General features: G+C 33.9%; 1 protein-coding gene across 4 annotated transcripts in view; it reads left to right on the top strand.

Moving 5' to 3' along the window:
- The first annotated feature begins 3,212 nt into the window (after nt 1–3,212).
- Nucleotides 3,213–6,000, top strand: part of Mgat4c (MGAT4 family member C) — a 799,502-nt gene continuing 796,714 nt past the window's right edge. For 3 of the 4 annotated variants that reach the window (XM_074084073.1, XM_074084069.1, XM_074084070.1), the window contains exon 1: nt 3,214–3,690. The gene's annotated coding sequence lies outside the window, so the exon portion shown is untranslated. Of the gene's footprint in view, nt 3,691–6,000 lie in introns of all 4 variants that reach the window. The other variant, XM_074084072.1, reaches the window with a different exon arrangement.

Raw genomic sequence — 6,000 nt, 5'->3', positions numbered from 1 at the left:
GTTTTTTAGTTGGAATTTTAATTTGGAAAAGTATTTTATACTACAATGTATGGAGATCTTGAGTTTAGCAAGAAATTTAAAAATATTTTTTCTTCATTAAACTACATTGCAACTATACAATGAAACCCCTTTCCACAATTTAGGTCTCATATTTTGTTGATTACAAAGAATACAAAATGAAAATGGTCATCAATTGGAAAAATGCTTAGTATATTTCTCTAAAAGTTAGCAAGATAGCTTCAAGTTGGGGAGAAACAAAACAAGGATGGAAAAAAAGTATTAAATAAAACTAGTCTATAAATGGGAAGGCAAGAAAAATAAAAGAGGGAAATGTAAGGATATAAATATAAATCAAGAAAAATAATCATCAAGGGAAGAATTAAAATATAGAATAAGTATAACAAACTCATAAGATATAGATATACACAAATCCATGGAAAACAAATAATTGCATTAAGTAGTTAAAAAAAGGAGGGAGAAAAAAGAAGGGAGGGAGAACACAAGTAAGGGAATGTAAAGGAAGAGAAAATATATTCCAAAAGGACATTAAATATTTTACTTGAGAATTGGCTTCAACAAGGTTATCACCAACACATCACATTGCAGGTGAGCAATAACTCAGAGCGTAAAAATTACTGTATGAGGGACTCAGGATGATTTAAGGAAAGAAGTAATGCTCTACAAAAATCTTCAATGATATCAAGAGTTTTTCAGTCACATAGTTCTGTTGAAAAACTAGATGTAGAAGCAGCAGTAGTGCAGAAATTTTAGGGTTAACTGAAATAATGTTGTTTATTAGTCTTGATTTCCTTCGAATACTACCTGGTTAAAATAGGTGTTCATTGATAAAGGCAGTCATTCTGACTTTTCAGATCATTTTAAGGATTTGGAACATTGTTCTCCAGGTAATGATAAATAAATTGTAAGCTGGAGATTAACATGATTATGCATATTTTAGAACGATAATGGACAGCTATGTAAGAATTGATGAAAAGAATGAGTCAAAATACAGAGATCAAACAGAATATTCTTGCTGTTATACTGGTAACTAGCTAACCAATTAGGTTAGACATAGTGATAGAACTTTCTAAATTGCAAATCTGATTATTACTCTTTCTTATTTTAGTCTAGCAATCATTCCCAAAGCAAAGATAAAATCCCAACTAATTAACAGAGTGCAAAAGTCTCATTTTCTTTATAGGGTCCTCTCTTTTTATATCCATAATCTCTCTCTGCACACCCCAGACATACTGACCTATGCCACGTATCTAAATGTAATATATATGTTTCACTTGGGATTTTGTTCCCACTGCCTGTAGATGCTCTTCGTCCTTTCAACCAAGGCTTGCTTGGCATTCTCTGAAATGTTACATCCTACAAAAAACAATTCCTAACATCCAAAAATAGGTTAGGTATCACTCCAGGGTAATTGCATATGGCCCTGAATTAACCACTGGGAAGCCATCATTGTAATACTGTAGAGTGTTTGTACAATTGGCAAATTCTAGGTAGAAATAAATATCTGAGATCCTTAAAGAAAGAGTATGAGCCTAGTTCACTGCAATAGTTACCCACTACATTATTGAACTTCTCAATGCACTAGTGCAAAACAATTGAATACTCAATCAACCACCAGTTATTACATATACTTTTATTTTTCATTTGCTTTATATCTTGTAAGCATCAAACACCATGGACACTTTGGAAATGGTAATTGACACTGATTTGTAGCCTTTCACTTGTTTTCCTTCCTTTCTCTTCCTTCTCTACTCTTTTTTTTCTTTTCTTTCTTTCCTCTCTATTCCCCTATCTTCTCCTTCCTCCCCATCTCTAATGGTATTAAAATATGACAGGCATAGTAGTGCATATCTCCAACCCCAACAACTCTGGGGGCAGATGTAGGATGCTCATCATCTGAGGCCAAGCCCCAGGCGAAAGTGTGAGACCTTATCTGAAAAAGAATTTATAGCAAACAGGGTTGAGGCTTGGCTAAAGTGGAATAAAACTCATCTGAACTTAAACCCCAGTACCTCCCTCAAAATGATGGTAATGCTAGATAGCTTTAATTCCTAACTGGAATAGTAAAGCTTATTACTTTCCAATTTCTTTGTGTTTCTTCCTCAGAAAAAAGCTACAATGATGCCACTTCTGAAGAATGAGCAAGGTTGTCCAGGTCATGCCAGAGTATTTTATTTATTTCTCCTATCTCCTCTACTCTTCCCTGAGTGAAGTGACCAGCTCTACAGGGTAAATGGAGTCAAGGAAGAAATTCCAATTTACTTTTTGTTGACTCTCAGGTGATTTTATAACCATTGCTTTCCCAACCATCTGTAACCCCGTTTTTATCATGTAATCAACAATATGCTTTAATATCAAATAATCAGACATATAGAATTTTAGGTTGGTTGCCATGTGAAGCATTACAGCAAGCATGAGATTATTTTACATAGCTAGTACTTATTTTTTAAAGTATTTATATTTTTATGGGTAACTATTCTTTTTAAGTATCTTGTCTGATCATGTAAAAAACTTTCTCAAATAAAATCCAAGTAAAGACAAGGATCTGGATATTTTGATAGACTATCCATGTTTTGTATGTTGCCCATGTCAAATCGAACCTACCTATTTTATGTCTCAAATCCACAATATTACTAAAATGCTAAAAGAATTTTCTGACATAGAAAGAAAAACTACCAAACAATATTTCATTCAACTGAAATAATAAAATTGTCATATGGCTTGTTTTTTTATTCATTTAAAAGGGAAATAACTTGTGTATTTGGTTTTGTTTGAAATATCTTATTTTCCTTAGGAATATATTCAGAGTCAATATTTACTCCAGGGGTCACTTATGGTGATTAGATATTCCCCTTTTCTGTCCTTCTACAAGTTTTGCATTTTGACTGACATTTGAAAATAATGCACTTCTTTCTGTATGGAACTGCATTCAATTAAGTGATAATTATTTTAAAATGTCAGTATTCATACTATGGAACTGTAACAATACAAACCTTTCGCAAATTATAAAATACAATAACATTCCTTTTGCACCCAAAGAGAAAATTTCTGATGCATAAATGATCATTAAACCTGCAGAAAAGGGATAGGATTTAATCCAACTAAAAACTTTGAATGATTCTCTCGGATAGAACTATATACACACTGATAGTATGGATTCTAGGCTGTAGTTTGAAAGAAAGCGGTAGTGAAAATAAATTTCATGCCAGAAGACACTTTAAAAACTAGATGTAGCAGCAGTCACATTAGCTTAGATAATGGGAGAATTTTTCTTCATTGAAAATGCTCTCTGTCGCTTAAGAAGAACTTACTGAGGCAGCCTGCCATCTAGCTTTTTCACAGAAAAACAGGCTTGCAGACTGCAGATGAGAGAGTCTGGAGCAGAGACAATTTTAACTTAGCCATTCCTAATTTATCTCAAGCGTTTTCAATTCATCTTCACTGCTCTGTGCACACGGGAACACCAGATTGCCATCCCTGGGGAACAGAACGCAACCGGGATCTAGAGAGCTGTCACATTCCAAGAAATATTTAAATTGTGCTGATTTTCTTCTGGAGAACTGAGCCCAGGGAATGAAACTCTCCATCAAGTCAGAGCTTTGTGGGCAATAGATCAGAGGATATTGCCAGTTTTCTAATGGATTATTGTTATCGGGCAGGTTTTCTCTGAAGGTACGTAGTGATTTTCTCAATTCATTACCCTCTTCTATTTATCAGGTAGTAATCTAATGAGCTGGGGATGTAAACCTGTAAAAAGAGAACGATGTTAAGTACTCAGTATTGACTGAAGGATGACACTTTATGGCTGCATGTTTATAGGTGAAATTCTCTGATTCTTTTACTAAAGATGAGTAAGATATAGTTTGAGTTGCACTGTCAGCAAAAACAGGCAAAACCAAAGCAAAATCAGGTTGCAGGGTGCATTATCATAAACTCAGATTAATTCTCTGGAGGATTTTCCTTTTGCAGCTGCAACATATGATAAAGGGAAACAGATACTTTGCAAACTCACTTAACTATATGTATTTTTGAATAATCATAATATTGTCTGCGTGTTGTTGCAAGTACAAACTTTGCCTCAAAAGCTGTTATCACATGTGTTGTCACTGACATTTATGATATATAAATATATGGATGATGGAAATATTTAATTTAGAGAAACTCCAACAGAAGTCTTATGGAGAATATTAAGTTGGTATACTTTGTTTGCTTTACAGATCTTTATTATTGAGTTTGAAGGAATTGTACTAAAATTATTACTACCATGTTAATGAAATACACTATAAAATTGTCATTTAACTTTGTCTTGTTAAGTAGAAATGTTAATATTGTCTATAAAAGGACATATATTATCTAGCAAAATAAAATGTTAAATGCTGACAAATTTAAGAATAAGTAACTGAACCAAGGAAAAGACAGAAAGTCTTGTCCTAAATAAAATTTAGCTTATTATACCTATGATCTATTACAACAGGAAGGCGTGTCTTCTCTGATAGTAAAAGTTAAAGGAGTACGTGTGAGTACGTGTGTGTGTGTGCGTGTGTGTGTGTGTGTGTGTGTGTGTGTGTATTGGGGCATGATGTTCTACATCTGAAAAGGATGGGGGTGCTAGGTAGAAAACAATCACAGAGTAATCACAGTGAGTTTATAAACAATGAAGACATTTTAAACTATAGTATTAAGACTTTTGATCCATTTTAAAGTGTCATTGCTGTGGGAATGGATTCAGTGAAACCTGCCATGCTGCTTACAGTTTTTCAGGTTAAAAATGACTATTAGGATGGGTGGAAAAGTGAGCATATTTGATGTGGGATATGGTGTACCTGCTGCTGTATTTGGACTGGAACGCAGCATTTGTGCACCCATCAGTGGGTTAATCACAGGCTTGGGGGGGAAATGGTGGCTGAGCTTCGCAAGAGCACTTGTTAAATGTGTTCTAATTTCTTTGGGGCATTGGAAAGACTATTAGAAGAATAAAGGAGATGAAGAAGGAGGATTGAGTCACCCAAATACTAACTTTCAGTGCATTTTCCCTTATCCTCAGAGGGACTGTAAAGGCAAAACATGGAAAAGAGAAAAGAGAATTAGAGTCCTCAAAGAGTACTTTTAAGTGCTTCTTTTTCGTGAACCATAAAGGAATTGAGGAATCGGGCTTAAATTAAGGTTTCCCCATGGATTCCTCCATTTGGCAAGCTTTTTCACTCCTTTGTGAAACCTTTCCCCTTCACTTGCTTAAAAAAAGTGAGATTGCTCCCAGCCTGGTTTCTCGTCCAATAAAATACAGCTCTAAAATAAATCCAAAGAAGGATACTCTCTGAAAGTGCATACACTCCTGTGTTTCTCTGAGTTTTACAATTCAGTGGCTTATGAATGCCACAGGATAAAGTGTTTTACTTTCTTCTTTTTTTTTTTTTTTAATTACCACTGGCCCTTCTGAAAATGCCAGACTATGTGCAAAGAGGGCATCAGTAGGTTAAAAAAAAGAGAAATGATTTAGGGGAACACATTTATGATCATTTAAAACAAGAGAATATCAATGGAAAATGAAATGTCATTTCTTGTTTGGGCATGGGGATGATATGACAACAAATTAATAATATACATTTTAATTTATGTCTTGAATGTTAAATGAATAAATATGAAAATCAGGAGGATCAACTTTAGTTGTCAAATTGCTATAAAAATTTTATTTCCCTGATTTCCTATTAACCTTTCCTACCACCATGATGTTAGTATTTTCCTGCTTCCCCAAAGATGCATTGAAATCATCTCAGCTTTAGGTCTAGTACTAAAATTTATTTTACTTCATCTTAAGGTGAGTTCATTGCAAAATATATTACCAAAATCTCATTTTATTATTTGCTACTAAATAATATTTATTGAGTGTCCATGATATGTTTGCTGCTTCTAAGTCACATGTAGGAAGAAAATATGTAATGATATTCTCTCTTAAATCAGCTAGTTTATCAATATTTCAGGACC

Source organism: Castor canadensis, chromosome 8 (assembly GCF_047511655.1).
Source record: "Castor canadensis chromosome 8, mCasCan1.hap1v2, whole genome shotgun sequence".
NCBI lineage: Eukaryota > Metazoa > Chordata > Mammalia > Rodentia > Castoridae > Castor > Castor canadensis.
Note: the sequence above shows the minus strand (reverse complement) of the source record. Positions and strands in the feature narration are given on the sequence as shown.